The sequence below is a fragment of the Propithecus coquereli genome, unplaced genomic scaffold, assembly GCF_000956105.1.
Source record: "Propithecus coquereli isolate 6110/MARCELLA unplaced genomic scaffold, Pcoq_1.0 Scaffold252, whole genome shotgun sequence".
In the NCBI taxonomy this organism is placed as follows: Eukaryota; Metazoa; Chordata; class Mammalia; order Primates; family Indriidae; genus Propithecus; species Propithecus coquereli.
Window position 1 is genome coordinate 5280220 of NW_012148086.1, and position 18627 is coordinate 5298846.

Consider the following 18627-nt stretch of genomic DNA (forward strand, 5'->3'; position numbering starts at 1 on the left):
TAACCCTGAGACCCTCCCTTGAATCCTTGTCAAACTCCGTCCCCCCACTATTAAGGATCTCCTCATTTTTGTGTGGCTTTCCCGATGCGGCCAGGATCTGTAACAAGGACATTTGTGAAAGAGACAGGCAGAGCTTAAATATCGTGGAGACTCTGCCATGTGGGTGCATACTGGCCATATCCTTAATTACTTGTTTTTTTTGTTTTTTTTTTTGAGACAGAGTCTCACTGTGTTGCCCGGGCTAGAGTGCCGTGGCATCATCCTAGCTCACAGCAACCTCAAACTCCTGGGCTCAAGCGATCCTTCTGCCTCAGCCTCCCAAGTAGCTGGGACTACAGGCATGCGCCACCATGCCCGGCTAATTTTTTCTATGTATTTTTAGTTGTCCAATTAATTTCTTTCTATTTTTAGTAGAGACGGGGGTCTCGCTCTTGCTCAGGCTGGTTTTGAACTCCTGAGCTCAAACAATCCGCCCGCCTCGGCCTCCCAGAGAGCTAGGATTACAGGCGTGAGCCACCGCACCGGCCCTTAATTACTTGTTAATGTAACTGAAACTCATTTTTTCCCCTGATTCTGACAGTCAACCATATAGTCTTTGTATTTAGCTTGCTAACCAAGATGCTTAAAATCCTCCAAGTATGTGTATGTAAGACCTTCCCACTGTTTATAAAGCTTCTTACCAAATACAAATGTAGCTTTTGTGACTATTTATACATTTCACTACAGATAAATTTTTTTATTTGAACACAATAGATTTCCTTTTAAAAGATGGCTATATTTTCATTTTCTTACATTCTTTTCTCATTTTTTTGAACCAGCACCTCCACAAACTGCCTCGTTTTAATACGCGAGGGGAGAGTAGTCATGTTTAATTCTTATGAAACGTGTCTGGGTCTGATTTCATCCTGGTGGTACCAGCAGTAAGGAGCGAAGATGGTTAGACAACTGCGTGATGTAATTCCCTAGAGACATGGGTTTCCTTTGTCTCAAGGCTCAGCAGCCTAATTAATATGCCGAAAACACCTTCTTAACTCAAACTGGGCCTGAGACATTTGCAGAAGATGACTTTCAGCTGCCTGCAGGAGCAGCCAAAGGCACTTGGGCCTTGCTTTTTACAAATCTTGACATCATCTCTCAAAGCTCCTCTCAAAGCAGCTTTCTGTTTTATCACATTCTTTGACATCTTCCATCAAGGGCTTCCCTTTGAGAAAAAATGTGGTGCTTTCTTTTGTCTTCTTAGCCTCATGGAGGGTTGGAATAAAAGCCTAAAGCCTTTGCGTCTAAAGAGTTAAAAGAATTCACATAGCAGAAGCTCGAATCTCACTGCTCTTCCCTGCCAAACAGGAGGGGGAAATGAAAGCAGTGAGGAGGAAGGGACAGCGGGAACATCACTGTTAGCAAATCAATGGGTTCCTGGACGATAATCCTCTTAAATCCATCCCTACAGGTGGGGATAGCCCTGTTATCAGGGTTTCCAGTGAAATCTACGGCAAGGTCTGGCAACTCTCACAGCTGATAGTGCACGTTTAGTCCTGTTTATCTGGATTTCAGGATCATCCTATGCAAATGATCCACTAGCACAATTATAGGAGCACTTAGTAATGTTATCCCTTTACTCATTAATATTAATTAGTGCTTAGAGGGGAAAGAGGACAGGGAACAGCTTCTCATAGCCAAGCTAATTAACTTCATCTAGCTTGTATGAAAGTGAGAAAGCACTTTATTAAAAGCCATAAGGTAAGCACTCAAGGGACCTTTATTTTCTGCTTAGGCTAAACTATGATAACTATGATAACATGTAGCTCTTAGTGAGCACCCTAGAATTGCCAGGAAGGATGAAAGCACTGTGATCAGGAGAGTAAAGTCTCCAGCACGATTTCCAAGACACCCACTTGACTGGTGGTAACATACATTTGATGTTTTTATGCTATTCTGGAAAATGAAGAGTTGGTTCCAAGCCATATATTTAGAACACGATGATGCTACAAATGACAAGGAAAAGTAAGGTAACAGAAGTACTTGTAATATACGTTGATCTATTGCACTATCTGCACTGAAGTGAATTGAAATACTTTTTGATAATGCCTAAAATGTATTTGTCCTCCAGTTAGTACTAGAAACACTTTTTTTTTTTTCAGAGACAGGGTCTCTCTGTCACCCAGGCTGCAGTGATGTGATTATAGCTCATTGCAGCCTTGAACTCCTGGGCTCAAGCGATCCTCCTGCCTCAGCTTCCTGAGTAGCTGAGACCATAGGCGTGCACCAGCACATGCCTGGCTAATTTTTTAAATTTATATTTTGGAGAGACAAGATCTTGCTGTATTGCCAGGCTGGTCTTGAATTCCTGGCCTCAAATGATCCTCCTGCTCCAGCCTCCCAAAGAGCTGGGATTACAGGTGTGAGCCACTGTGCTGGGCCAGAAACATTTTTTTAAAACAAAGATTTCTTTAGACATATTTGTGATCCTCTGTGAATAAAACACTGTAAGAAAGGAAGATCACAACAACTATGTAAGTTTTAGTAGCAATTAGAAGCGATATATTCCACACATTTTTTACTATAATATTCATTGACTCATTTGTTCTTTTGACAAATTTAACTATGTACTGTGCAAAAGGAACTATACTGAGTGCTAAAACTTCAGAAAGAAATACAAAATTCAAGAAAATAAGTTATCACAGATTTTCTTCCTGTTTATGTTCTCTGTTAGTCCATGTCCTTTGAGAATCAGACACCAAAACAGGGTTAAACATTCAAGGATTTTGTTGGGTGACAAAACAAAGAAAATGGGGATTTAGCTGGGAAAAGCTGGGAGAGCTGTCAGACTGTGTTGCAAGCCTGGCTTTGAATGAGGGAAAGAGGGAAGAAGGACTGGGTGGGAGACATCCCAGACCCCATGCTGTCCTAGTGAAGGTTCAGCAAGACTCAGGGGGTCCTGGGGGCACAGTCAGCTGTCAGAGTCCCATGTCTCCCCAAAACAGGCCCGCCTTAGAATTCTTCTGTGCTTAGTTGCTGGCTGCAAACAGCCCGTGGCAAGTGCTGCATTGGCTCAAACTGGCAATGAATTTCAGGACAAGTGGCTGGGCTCTTGCCCAGTTACACTCCTTGTACTTGGGGGTTGTAAAATACATTCTCATGGTGGCCACAGGCTTTGTTCACATTTTTATTGAAACATTACCTACTTTAATTCATCTTCCTGACTGATAGTAGAAATGAAATCTTATTTATGCCCAAATCACTAGATGAAAATGTTGATTTTCTGTTTTGTAGAATTAAATTTTGGAAACTTTACTGTGAAGTCCCTGAAATATCTAATCCTTCAGTCCAAAGTCTAAATATATTTGTGGTTTATATATTTGATGTTTAATTCCAACCTGAAGGCAATGAAATGTGTTTGCAAAACAAGAGCAAAGCTTTAAAATCTTTCACAACAATATAGCATGCAAAAGACAGGCTATAAAGCAAAGCTTCAGTAATATCCTAATATTGCCTTTATTTCTTCTAAGCATCCTGAATTGGTATCTTTGAATTTGAAGTTCGTGTCTTCCCATTGTTGAAATCAAGGTATTGTGAATTCAAAGCATCTTCAAGGGCTCCATCGGTATCTGTTACTTTGTCGTGTCAATCTAATTTGAAGCCACTGAGTTTTATTGACCTTTTGCCAGTTTGGTGCTTGATTTTTTTTATTGTTGCTCTTTGCTTGCAAGAATTCTTTATTCTCAAATGGCCTTACTGACTCGAGTATTTGTTTCTGTTTTAAATACTTTTGAAATACAAGTTTTGAAGGCTGCATCATATGGTGAAAAGATCATGGTCTTTGAGGTCAAACAGACTATATTTGGGTCTTCTCTCTGTCATTTATTTATTGCATGACTTTAGACAAGCCGACAAGCCTTTATGAACTTGCTTCCTCCTCTGTAATTTAGGGATAACAATTCCTTCCTTGTCGATTGCTGTGTGAAAGAGATGAGGTAGCACATTTGAATGGACCCTGAGCCCCAAATCCAGACCATGTGTCACCCAGTGCTTTTGCTTTCCTCTCACTTGGAGCCACTGCAGACCTGCAGATCCCAACTTGGCCAGAAGAATCGCCCAAGTGCTGAGCACAGCCCCTCAGCGCTTGGGAGCACGACGCTGGAGCTGAGAGGGCCATAGTCCCTCAGCTTCCTGGGGTCTGGCTGTGCTCTTGTAATCTCTCCTTCAGCTCACGTGTGGAATTCTGCCCCATCCCCTCAAGCCCATTGTGATCTCACAACTACAACTACAGGAAGGAGTGTTGTCTGAAAAGACCCAGGAGTGTAGAAAGCAAGGCCCTTGAGGGTCCCACTCACCTGGACCGTTATTGGTCAGAGGTCTACAGTCACTGGGTCCAGCCATCAGGTGTCTACCATGAGGCATGACCCCACTTCTTGTGCAATTACTGATTCATCTTCTCCTATAAGTGCTTCCTTGGTCTAGGCTCTTGTATCTATCACCTCTTGCTCTTCAAATCTTGCCCACTGCACTCTAAATTACACATCCTATAATTTCCACTTCCGCCGCTCGATTACATAGTGTCAGAGGCAGTGCTGGGCACATGCACTGCAGCAGCTCAGTAAACACAACTTTTCCTGTCCCCTTGCCTGTCAGAGCTGTGTGCTCTGCGTGGCCAAAGCTTGACATCGGCTCCATGGTGTTCGTCACACTCCCTTGCGTGAGATTCTCCTGCAAGTTTCGTCTCTGAGTCACTGGCTGAGTTGGATGTTTCTGAGAGACTCTAAATGGACATTTGCTGACATTATTGTTAAAATATTTTGCTGAATATGCAGAGGTACAGTATTTGTTTGTGCGCTTAAGTCCTCAATCTGTTTGCATTTTTATTAAGGAAGTCATAATAAGAAATACATAGCTGAGCAATGAGTTGCTTCTGGGTTGTGGGAATTATCCATTCTTTAGTCCACAGGGAATCTGAAAGGCGTTCTTTATACACCATCTGCATGTTTTTTTCCCTCAATGCCTTGTATCTAGTAGGACACAGTCTCAGGTGCAACAAGGGAACTGGTGAGTAGAGGGGTTCTCAAAGTGTTGGGGGCAACTTGTAACATATCCACGCACATGATGGCCAGTAAAACCCAAAGGTTATTACTATCATAGGTATTGAGGGATAGAGATTGTATGTTGAGAGAGCCAGGGCCAGGACTAGGGTGAGGGGAGTAGGTATTCCCCTTGGGCGCAAAATTTGTAAATAATATTTTAATACAATATTTTTAAAAACTCAAAATAAATGCAAAAAAATCCATGATGGACAAACTATCAAATTCCAGATAAAGAAAAGATCAGTATGGGTGCAGTGCTGAACGGTATTTGGGCCTGTGGCAAAAGGAAAAAAATCAGTCATACCAATTCTGTCTTCATTTAAAATTTTTATATTTGATTCATCATGGATTTTTTTTTTTGCATTCATGTGATTTTTCAAAAGATTGTGTTAAAATCTTATTTGTCTTCACTGCGAGGTCTTTTAGCAACCCCTTAAACTTTTCATGCAAGGTGAATGCCTCAACTCTCCTCACCCTGCTTCCCACCCTGCTGAGAGCCACTGTGTTTAAAGCACATTCCTTTTGTTATTGAACCAAACTGAGGTCCACTCACCTGGCATAGCAAAACCAGACACGAAAGCTGAGGGTTGAAGCAGGAGAAAGAGGCATTTTATTGCCTGGCACCATGCAAGGAGAGCAGGCTGCTAAAGCTTAAGACCTGAACTCCCCACTGGCTTACAAACAAGGGTTCTTCAAGGCAGAGTACATTTCAGGAAAGCAGCAGTTACAGGAAATCTGTACATGGAGGCTATACGTTGGTCTGGCCCAGAAAGGCCGGATAGCTAAAGCAGGAGCTTATGAGTCACAGGTGGATTCAGAGATTCTTTGATTAGTCAAAAAAAAAAAAAAAAAAATGTCGAGGTGGATGTGACTCTCTCCAGGCCCCTACGGGACAAACTTCAAACAAAGAATGGCCATCAGAGCTCAATCCCTCAGCTCCCTCTCATCTGCATTTTCCATCTTGTGGGGGCTTCTGAAAAACAACTCAAGAACATGTGTTAAGATGTTATAATATCTTTTAGTTTTCAGAGGGAACTAAAACACCTCCTGACTCTGACTTGCTTGGGGAACTATCGTTACCACTATTTTCACCCATTTACTTCTCAAGGCCATTGAGTGCCTAGAATTTCCCTGGAAGGGACTCAAGATTCTTTTTTTGATTTCCATGCTTGGGGGGCCCAGCAGGCCCTTAAGAGGGGTCACTGCTCTGTCTTACCTTTGCTTCCTTTAATCTTTCATCTTGCTTTCTTCAATCTTCTGCCTACTGGTAGAAGGTCGTTATGGCCCCAGGACCACAAAACTACCATTTATCAGAAACTGTAGTGACAATATTTACTATTAATTTACATGAGATTTATTTCGGGCTTTGTAAATCTTTTTCTCTACCAGAAATCCTTCATGGGAAAATCTAGTAGTACTAGAGTAAATTGATAATGAAAAAAATAAATAATTTTTTAAAATAGAATTTCAAGCACTGTAAGTTTTTTTTTTTATTATGATTAAATAACGGCCTTATTTTTCATTCCAATGTATTTTCTAAGTGGAGTGGTGCTCATCTTGTTTATGAGATTATCGCCTGGCATATTTCAAATGCCCACCATTGGGAGCCATTGTCAGTCTGTGGTCTGTGGGGTGCGGTGGTTATGAGGAAGAGCGAGCTTCACCCTACGCCTCACCCTCGATCACAGGGTAGAGTGACACGATGGCAGTGCACAGGATTCATGCGCCAAAGACACTGATTCCCTTCTCATTTGCAACTTATTAGCTGGGTGAACTTTAGCCTCTCTGAAGTCTTGCTTAACCACATTCTTTCAATAGAAACAATAGATTCTTCTCAGGGTTGTTGGAAGGAAAAAAAACATGGGGGAAGGTGCTTTGTGATCTGCCAACTGGCTCTACAAATTAAGCAAGCTCTTTCCCTGATCCATGCTCACCCACAGGGATGATGCGGATCTGCTGGAAGCTAAGGTTGACTTCTCTAGAAGTTGAGAGTGTATCTGTCGGCTAGGTCCCATTGTCGGTGGTAGTATCTACACGCTACACGTATAAAGGGGTGGTGAAAGGAAATCCTGAAAGATCTTCATGGAAAAGTTCTTGCTTACAAAGTACAAAGTAATCATAAAGTGTGCGCTCTGACAAAGCTTCCTGAGAAATGAATATTGACTTCAAATGAACTCTAGTTAATTGCACAAGATTTTCATTGAAGGGGCAGTGCCAAAAAATGAATAAAGAAGCGAAATACGCCCCATGAAGAAGATAATCACTTCTTTGGGAAATTTAATAGTTGCACCAGTTCCTGGAAACTAAGGGCCAATGCATCTTCACCTAATTGCACTTGCAATTGGTTAGCTCAACTTTAAAAGTGTCCTAGCTTTTGGAGACTGAAATAGTCCCTTAATATATTTAAGTGAAAAACCAAAGAGGCAAAATTATCCTTTAAGATTTTCGGCTGACATATAAATAGACATCATTTTAGAAGAGTAATTATTTTTCAAAACAAGCAAACAAATAAAAACGGCTCAATACAGAGAATGTTGGTTTCATTGATTTCACAGCCTTTATCTAGTCAGTGAGCAGGTGGTATATAAAAATCTGGCCTTTAGTTAAGCTGATGGCAATGCCTTGTGGCAAGGGAAAAACATCCACCTCTACTGACTGCACCATAGGATGTGTTCTGTTTGAATTTGAAGCTAGAGGTATATCAACTCCTATCTGACAAGATTCTGGATTGGCATCAGTGTGATCTTTGGAAAACCTCAAAGCCTCTAAAGAACTCTCCAAGGAAAATACCCCTGCCATGAAGAAGTACCCAGTGGCTTATTTCTACTATGCACTCATTGCAGATCCTGAAACGCAATTCCCTACAGTGAAGGGTTTACTTGGTGTTATGCAGTGGTCAGGTCTCCTAAAACATTTGTCAATAACAAACTAAAATAAAATGCCATTGCTGATCAAGCGCATTTTAAAAACTTGAAAACTGTATGAAATCTATCAAAGGAAAGTAGCAAACACTCATTATTGATTTAAATGATTTTTATTATACCATCACTGAAACTATGACAAAATTGTGATACACTGAGCAGAATCATGCTTGAATGCTGCAATCCTGGGTGATGAGCCAGCTGGGACCAGGGATTCCCCTTCTCCCCTGGGACCAGCAACCCCCTCTGACTGCAGGGCCTGGGCTGCCCTTTCCAGACCACCCTTGCAAGCAGCTGGCACCCACATCCTGGCTGTGGGCACCCTGCCATTGGATTATCTCCCCGTTGATGAGATTGCATTTGCATATTTGCCCTATAAAGAGGAAGACCCATCTATGGTAGGGACCCTCCACTGGGACATCAGCCCCTCCCCACTGCATGTCTATGAAATCATAGTGGCCCTGGCTCTCCTCCCCAATGGGGTGATGGTGCATGAGGATGCCATGCCTCTTCTTGCATTAATCCAACCTTGTTAGTTTGTTTTCTTTTCTCAGTAAAGCCTAGTCCTCAGGTCTTGTGGAATTTGTCCCAAATTCTGTAGACAACAGATGGAGACCCTGTTAGGACTCAGTTTTTGTGACAAACATGAAACCAGGTAGAAATGCTCTTATGAGCTTGGCTCTCAAACAACCATGAAACTAAAACAAATTTTAAAATTAAATACAAGTATAAAAATTCATGATAATGACATTAATATAATAATTGGTGTTGTTTTGGTGAAATTAAATCATCCAAATTGGACTTAATTAAAGAAAGGGATAGCTTTAGTTTCAGTTCTATATTTAATCCATTTCTACATTTTACCTTGAATGAAATTAATTTTAGAGAGTGCCTGCTTGGATAAATTTGATGGGCAAAGTGGTATTAATAACTTCAAGGCTTTTTCAGTTCAGGATAAACAGACCTCATTTTTAACCACAATTCTGCCAGCAAGCAAAGCAGTCCTTCGTGAGTGACTACTTTGAAGAGATGTCACATAGTAACTTGTAAAGCTGACTAATTCATCTAAAATAAAGTCAGCTTTAGGATGTTATTGAATCTACAAAAAGTGAGGATCTAATCCAGTTGTTTCTGGAATTTGAAAGAGAAAAAAATATCTTCATCGTGATTCTGATAGTGGCTGCTAATGAGTTGTACAGAGCAGGAGGCGCTGGCCTGAAATAGGAACTCGGGCCGACCATTGACTGGTGTGGCCCTTGGAGTTTCATGAACGCTGGCTGCCACGTGCTGTGTGGGACTCACGCAGCCCACCACAGCTCTCTGTTTAAAGCATGGTGGAAGTTCCCTTCAAACAGTGAGCTGTTTGATTGTGATTCGGCCTGCCTTCTGTTCGCTCAGCTAGGCACACGCCGCCTGCCAGGCAGGTTCCAGGCAATTGCATGCATCGGTGACCAAAACAGACAGGATCCTTGTCTTCAAGAAGTGTCTATTCAGCAGGGGGAGACAGAAAACGAGAGTTACAGTAATAAGTAAACTCTATAATGTGTTTGAAAATGACAAATGCTTTTTTAAAAAGAAAAAAAAAGGATGGGGCTGGGGTGGGGCAGGTTGCAGTTTGAGCAGGCGTCAGAGCAGCCTCGCTGGAAAGGGGAGAGGAGAGAAAGCGTCTTTGGGAAGCGCGGGTGTGAGCCGCAGGGCCGTGGTGGGAAGAGCAGTCCAGCAAGGACAGACCCTGAGGAGGGATGTACCCGGCGTGTTCAGGAAACCGTGGGCAGGTCAGCACGGCTGTCTGCGAGTGAGCTGGGAGGACGGTAGTAAGATAGGAAGTGGATGAAGTAAGGGGATATTTTGGTTCATTTTCTATTACTTGGCACACCTGAAACTGGGTAATTTATAAAGAAAAGAAATGTATTCCTTTTATTTCTTACAGTTCTGGAGGCTGGGATCAGTCCCATGATTGAGGGGGCACATCTGGTGAGGTTCTTCTTGCTGGTGGGGACCCTCTGCAGAGTCCTGAGGCTGCACTGGGCGTCACATGGCAAGGGGCTGAGCGTGCTCACTCAGGTCTCTCTTCCTCGTCTTCTAAAGCCCCCAGTCCCACACCCGTGATAACTGATTAATACATTAACTCATTAATCCAGTATTCCATGAGTGGATTAACCCATTCATGAATGAGAGCCCTCAGGGCCCAATCACCTCTTAAAGGACCCACCTCCCAATACTACCACATTGGAGCTCAAGTTTCAACATGAGTTTCAGAAAGGACAAACATTCAAACCGTAGCAGGGGGGAAGATTTCGTAAACTCCAGGAAATCATGGTAAACACTTCGGCTTCTACTTTGAATGAAATGGGGAACCATTGTCAGTGCTCTGAGCAGAGGCATGACATGGTCTGACTTACAGTTTAGAACTGTCACTCTGGAAGGATGGATCTGCCTTCGCCAGAGGTGGGGAAGCTGCAGGCAAAGCAGGTTCACAGGTAGGCAGAGGGAAGGAGCTCAGTTCTGACCTGGTTAACTTTGGGACATCTGAAGTGGGCAAGGTGGTACATGCCTGTAGTCCCAGCTACTCCATAGGCTGAGGCGAGAGGATCTCTTGAGTCCAGGAGTTTGAGGCCAGCCTGGGCAACATGGCAAGACACCGTTTCTTAAAAACAAACAAAAAAATCAACCAAACAAACAAAAACTTTGGCACGTCTGGTAGGCAACCAAGTGAAGAAAAGTTGGGTTTAAGCATCGGAGTTTGGGAGAGAGGCCTGGGCAGGAGATAAAAGAGCGGGGAGTGGATGGATGCCATTGAGGCCAAGGGGCTGAGTGAAGGAGCAGAGAGTGGCTAGAGAGGAAAGAGGACCAAGGATCCAGATCTGGGGCCCCACAGCACCGAGGACACCCACATCCTGCAGGAGGTCTTAGGATAAAGTCATCATCTAGACAGTTCAGACTACACTAAAGTTACATTGTTTCCAAGTTATCATTAAAGTAAAAGGATAATTTATGCTGTTCCAGAGAACTTACAGACCTTGGTGATACATCTAGGGACCCTCTTTTGAGAAATTCTGCTCCAAAGGCCTCAGTGATAGGCACGATAGTTCTTCAAATTGAGACTGGTTAATATGATTCTAAAATCATGCTCATCATTGTTTTGCTCCAGAAATGTGATTTTCACATTATACTCTTGTTCTACTTCATCAACATATTAGAAATTGTACCCAAAATATTCTTCACCACAGGAAAAGTAGGAAATTTAGAAGTGTGAGTTTAAAAAATAAAGAGTTCTAATACTTTCATTCCATGACCCCAATGGGATGTACCTCACTTGCCCTTGGAGACCCTTACCCTTGAGCCGGCATGTCCATCGAGGTTCGCGTCCTGGGGCTTGCGAGACACTTTCCCAAGGTGATCAATTGGCTTCCGACCCTCCAGGTTCACATGCACCCTTTTCTCACTTTGAACCACCTGGGAACTTACCTGCAGCATTAATACTTTCTCAAATCCCCTATCAGGGCTTCTTTTCATAAACTTTACCAAAGACTGGAATCCAACTCTGGTGCAGTGAGTCAAGATGCGAGAGTCTCTAGGGCTCCAAACACAGGGACAATTGCAATATCTCTCTGGAGAGTCACCTTTAGTGAAGGCCTCATAAACTCCCTCCCCCCTTTCCATCTTAGTAAGAGCTTTGTTTCTAATAAAATTTTCTTTTTTATGTTTAAAAATAATTTATTCATTATATGTTTAAGGTATTTTGATTTATAGTAATTACTTGATCTAAAATAGCAATTTTAACTTTAGGGATTTTTAATGAGAGGAAATTAAAAAAGAAATTTTAATTTGAGGACATGTTTCTCTTTCAAAGAAATTTGATAGCATAAAGATTTTTTGCATAAAACGTATCAATATACACTTCTATGGGGGGAGTGTGATGGAAATAAGATTTCAAGAGGAAAGTGGTGATGTAAATTTTCTGTTAAGGAATAAATGTTCACGTATTATGAAAACAGATCATGTTGGTTATCAAATTGCAATAGTGTTTCTATTCCATTTTTTAGAATATATTTTATATTTCTCAGGGAAATGTAACAGTTTTATTTGAAAATGTCAACATTTACAATATATCAGAAATCACATCCTTTGCAACTGTTTATGATAAAAAAGCTTTAGATATCATCTTTAACATACAAAAGGAAATACATCATTTGTCAAAGTCCATTTGATGATCAGCTTAGGTTTTAAATGCCACAGTGACTTAAACCCCACCGAAGACAATCTCAGTGAGACCTGCTCAAGAGATCTTCTCATCAGCAACAGGAAAGTTCATTTTTCAGAAGCAGAACAATCAATTTTGAGCCAGCAATTTCTTTCATTTGTAAGATTCATTCCTACTGTTGCTGACCCCCAAAACTTGGTAAGAATTGGTAACAACTCATATTCCTTGAGCATGGATTACGCCATGGTGTATCTATCACGTTGAACTGTTAACTCCCACCATGGTCATGTCCCAGACATGTTTCTTACAATGAGCAGAGGATTTTGTACATTTCATACAGATAAGTCACTGAAGACAGCAGCAACTCAGGGGCTTTGTGTTTCGCCCTCATAAGGCCACCGCGCTCTCGGGCATTGCCCCTAGTGGAGAAGAGTTGAATACGGAGATTCTTCCATCTTGACGTCCTGCTACTGCTGCAGCCTCCTGTGGCGGTTCTCACTCAGTTTTCCAGCTTTGGGGGAGGTGGCTGCCTCAGCAACAGTCTGATCTGTTCCCTCTACCCCACCACTTTGCAAGGGGGAAGGGACGCTGGCTTCTTCCTTACCCCATCACGACCTCCTCCCCTCTCCTTTGCCACTTTTCCATTTTCTCTTCAGCTCTGTCTCCTCAGGATCTTCTTCCTCTCTTCCCAGCTGGCCTCTGATTTCTGCCACCCCCATGTCTCTTTGCAGAGCTGCTGTGGGCAGGGGATGGAGGCGAGGTACAGAGGTGCATGTAATCTGCAGAGTGGGTCCCTCCACCTGGGCGGGACCCTGGACTGACCCCACAGGGTGTATGACCTCTGCTTCTGCCTCCTCTTCTCTCCCTGGGGACTGTGGCCCGAGACATTCACCTCCATCAGATGTCACTGATGAAGGAGAAAGAAACAGGGGTCGTACTTCATAGAAAAGCAAGTTTTAGCCAGACTGAAAGCCACTGAACACAGGGTGTGGACTGTAAGAGTATTGCCCCTTCTCAGGAGCTGCCCAAAACTTGACCTGTAACTCTTTCCCACTCTTCTTAGCATCTCTCTTCTTACGCTTTTTTGTTTTTTATTTTTTTTATTGTGCCAAAATATACATCATCACATTAAATTTATCATTTTAACCACTTCAAAATATACAGTTCAGTGGCACTAATTATATTCATGCTGTTGTACAACCATTACCACTACCTATTTCTGAAACTACTTCATCTCATCTAAAATTCTATACCCAATGAATAAGATTCGCTTTTCCTCTCTCCCCCTAGCCCTTGGCAACCACCATTCCACTTTCTGTCACTACAAGTTTGACAGCTCTAGGAACTTTATATAAATGAAACCATACAGTATTGTCCTTCTGTGACTGGCTTATTGCAAGTTAGCATAATGTCTTCAAGGTTCATCAATGTTGTAGCCTGTGTCAGAATTTCCTTCCCTTTTAAGACTGAATAATATTCCATTGCACCTATATAGCACAGTTTATTTATCCATTCATCCCTGGTTGGTTACATGGGTTGCTTCTACGTTTTGGCTATTGTGAATAATGCTGCTATGAACATGGGTGTATAAATATCTGTTTGAGTCCTTTCTTTCAATTATTTTGAGTACAAACCCAGAAATATTATAAGATTGCTGGATTATATAGTAATTATTTTTAATTTTTTGAGGAACCACCATGCTGTTTTTCATAGTGGTTGCACCATTTTACATTTCTGCCAGTAATGCCCAAGAGTTCTAATTTCTCCACATTCTCACCAACACTTGCTATTTATTTGTTTGTTTGCTTATTTTCATACTAGCCATCCTAATGGGTGGGAAGTGATATCTTTTTGTGGTTTTGAGTTTCATTTCCCTAATGACTAGTGATGTTGAGCATACTTTCATGTGCTTATTGGCCATTTGTGTATCTTCTTTAAAGAAATGACAGTTTAAGTCATTTCAAATTGGTTTTTCTTTGTTACTAAGTTTATGACAATTGATTAATTGTTATATTTTTTCTCTTAAAAAAGGTAGTAATGTTCACTTTAGAAAATTAAATTAAGAAATTAAGAGAACATTGAGATAAATCAAAATGACGCCTGTTACAAATAAAGAATGTATTTTTTTCAATTTACGTTAAGTATTTATAAAATTTATTTAGGTCACATTCTTTGAGTAAAATATGAAGAAACTATAATTAATTATAAAAATCAAATTACTTGGGAATTAAAAGTAGATACTCTTAAATAAGTCTTGAGTAAATGAGAAAATAAAAAGCAAATCACAGACTATTAGACAAAGCATCACTACCCAAACTAATGAAATATGGTCAAAGCCATACTCAAGAAAATCCCTGACTTTAGATATTTTTATTGTTAAATCCCAAAGAATATTTGGCTAAGCACTCAATAAAATACAAAATACAAATTCTAGAAAATAGAAATGCATTAAAGAGGCTATAATAGCTGGTAAAACATTCTTCCTGGGTGTGTCTATGAGAGAGTTTCTGGAAGAGATTAGCTTTTGAATCAGCAGACCGAGGAAAGAAGATCACCATCGCTAGTGTGAGCGGGCATCGTCCGGTCTCTTGAGGGCCCCTGAATGAAGCAAAAAGGCCCAGGAAGGGAGAATGCGCTCCTGCTTGTGCTGGCACAGCCCTCTTCTGCTCACAGAAGGGGGCACTCCTGGTTCCCAGGCCGTTGGACTGAATTACACCCCTGGCTTTTCCTGGTTCTCCAGACTGCAGACAGCAGATCGCGGGACTTCTCAGCCTCCATGAGCCAACTTCTATAATAAGTCAACCTCTTTCTCTCTCTCTCTCTAAATACATATGGATATAGATATAGAGCTAGAGATAGACATATTCTATATATGTTCTGAATAAATCAATCTTTCTTTCTCTCTAAATAGATATAGAGATAGAGATAGATAGATTCTATATATATTGTGAGTAAATCAATCTTTCTCTCTCTAAATAGATACTGGTATAGATATAGATATAGAGATGGAGATAGAGACAGAGAAAGATATAGACATATTCTGTTTATACTCTGTTTCTCTGGAGAACTCTGACTAATACAGACATTAATAAATTTTTTACAAACCCCGCAAAATAATAGAATAGTTGAATTTAAGAGCAGGTAATCCCCCACTGTGTTTTCAGTTTGCTCATTCTAGGAGCATTACTAAGAAACTGGTTTTGTATCTTTTGATTCTGTGCTTTTGTTGGTCCCTTAATTATTCAAGAGTATTATATCTCCATTTCGAATTCTGCCTTTTGTTTATAAAGTAGCCCCCACTGTTCAAGTGATTTTTTCCTTAATTCTAGCTGGTCTAGTATTAATATTGTTACTTCTGCTTTCTATTTGTGTTCATCTGCTGTGTCTTTGTTCATCTCTTTAAAAAATACTTTTGCCTCAATTTATTTTACATGTCTTTTGAAATTGACAGTTAGCTAGATTTTGTTTTTCTGACACAATTTGAAAATCATCGTCGTTTAAAGATGGAATTTGACCCATTTGCATTTATCTTAGTTGATGCAATTGTGTTTTGTGCTTTTCTGTTGTTTTGGTTTTTTATTTTGGTGTATTGTATTTTATATTTCTATGGATTTGGGAAATATACATTCTACTCATAGTCTATTCAAGAGCATCTTTCATTAAAAATATATATACCTTCATTTCTCTGTCAGTACTAACAATAAATCTTCAATGCCTCAAATAAGATGAGAATTCAGCTTGCTTTAAGTTTCTTATTTTTCCTCTACCTCCCAGTTTGTGTTAGAATTATCTCATGTTTTAAAACCTGGGCATTAAAGTAGGTTTTTCACTCTGTAATTTCTCTTTCAAAACCATTTTGACATTTTAATTACATATCATAACAATATAAACAATAATTATTCCCTAGAAAACTTTATTTGGTTTCATTGTTATCACTATTGTTAACCTCTTTTACATTCTTTCTGGATATTTTTAATATTACATGGGTAACTCCCTTGTCAACAGAGAAGAATCCAAACTCTGTAAAATAATTTAATAATTTATTCTGGGTCAAATATGTGCTACCATGGCTCAGAGAGCCACGCCCAAGAAGCCTTGAGCAAGTGGTCTTGCTGTGGTTGGACTACATTTCAGGGAGACAGGAATTACACATGAAGTCATAAATCAGTACATGGGAGGGATACATTATTTGGCCCAAAAAGGTGGGACATCTCAAAATGGGGCATTTAAATATTCTTTGATTTGTAATTGGTTAAAGAAATTAAGCTTTGTCTAAAGGCTTGGAATGTTTTAAGTTGGGATAATGAAGTCTGTTAATCAGAGATAAGCCACGAGACATACACTCAAACTCAAGTGATCTGTTAAGTATAATAAATTGATGACCTGCACGTGTGGTTTAAGCTTTGTCTTGCATAGCCTCAGGCCTGTTAATGAGTTACAAAGGATACCTCCAAGAAGGAGGCATGACAAGGCATGGCTGACCTCTCTTCTCATGGCCAGCAAGGCAGCTTTAGGGTATTTCTGGGGTCCCCTTGGCCAAGAGGCAGCCCATTCAGTCAGCTGGGGGTGGAGGGTTTAAGCTTTTATTTTAGTTCACAATTGTATTGCAGAGAAGACCGGAGACAAAACTTATAGTTAGCCTGTTTTTATAGTCTATATCTTGTATGATTTTTCCTTTATGTTTGAAAATCTGAAATTTCATCAGGATAAATTTAGGTGTGAGTGTCTTCATTTTCTAAAGTAAAAAACAAAATAAAACATAACCCTGATATACTGAAATCCTCTTCACTCTGAAGTCTCAAGAATTTCTGCCATTATTTCTTTAAATTCACTCTGAATTTTCTTATTCTATAACCTCAACTCCACCATCTCCTTCGGTATTCTAGTTTCCACCGAAATCTCTTTCTCCAGCACATTTGAGAAGGTGGAGATGTTTGGAAGGAAGCGAGGAGAAAGGTATGTGACTTAAGTCTCTTTGCAAATTAGTGTCACCCCTAGAGCAGGGTTGTGGCCTTTTAGCCTCCCCCGCCCTCCCCACGAGGTGTTAAAATTGGTGCTCAGTGGCTCCCTTGGAGTCTGGCTTTTGTGAAAATAAGTAATTAAAACATCTGAGATGTTGGAACTCTAAATTATTTTCAACCTTAAATGAATGTGATCATGGGGCCTGAGTCACTGGACAGGCAGCTGTAACCTAGGCAGCTGCAACCTTTGTTTCTCTGATTAATAGATTAGCCTTCTTCCTTATCTATGTTGTTTTGCAAAATGTTGTGAATGACTAAAGGTGGCCAGGGAAGACCCCTTCCCTCTTCACTGTTGATCTGCATTACAGATGAACTTCCCTTTTTTCTTTCTCACACAAAGACTTCATGACTATCACATTGTCTTAAGATGGAATGTTAAATATACTCTTTTAGATTGGAAAAGAAATGAAAACAAGCCTTATGGAAATAAAAACAAACTGTAACTAATTAAACTGTTGTAACTCATAAGCCAGCCTTGTATAGCAAATGTTGATTTTCTGTTAAATTTCTTTGTTTTCTGCCTATCTAAGCAAGAACTTAACTTTTAGTTTTTAACTTTGGAACACTGACCTGATTTCTCTGGAGTCTGTGTCTTTGGAATGGCCATTCCCAGCTTCTCACTTGAATAAAATTTTTATGATTGGATTCTGATTCTTTGATTATTTCAGGTTGACGCTTCCCAGCACCCACATCATTGGCATATGCTGTTGTCTGTAGACTCTCCAGGTCTATTTCTCTGTGGCACCTAAGCCTTGGCCCACTGGAAACAGAACTCTCAGGTGTGATCTTGGGAAAAGTCTTTATCTTTCTTTTCTAGAGCTGCACCCCATAACGGGGGGGTCTATTCTAGCCTTCCTTTCAGAATTCTGACCCACGGCTGGGCTTCTCCTGCCTGCATGTGTCTTCTCTGGGGATGTCATCGGAATTCCAGCTTTTGTTTTCTCTTGGAGGTTGGGCCAGAACATTTTCACTTTGAAGCTTTTGTTATGACCATTTCCTTCTCCCCTCCCACCAAAGATTCAAGTGAAATATTTACCGTGTCTTGACCAGAGATTCTACCGTGGGTGATAGGAAAATTGGTAGGGGTCATTTGTTGATTATAGTATTTTTGTTTGTTTTAGTCTTTTAGCTAGGAACTCCATAAACGGCCTTCAGACGTGGCCTCCAAAATATTCTAAATAGCTTCAAGAAAGATGAATGGTACCCCCTGTGCTCAGAAATAGTCCCAGCAGTAAAGAAAATGGGTTACAGAATGAGTTTCCATTGCCTTTGGCAGGGAACTCAGCACTGTCCCTGGGCTCCTCATGAAGACAGAGACTCTTCCAGACCCACTAGTCCTTGATCTTTGTGGTTCTCTGTTCTTTTAGACACCTCTGGGGTCACACTCTGAGAAACAAAATCTTAAA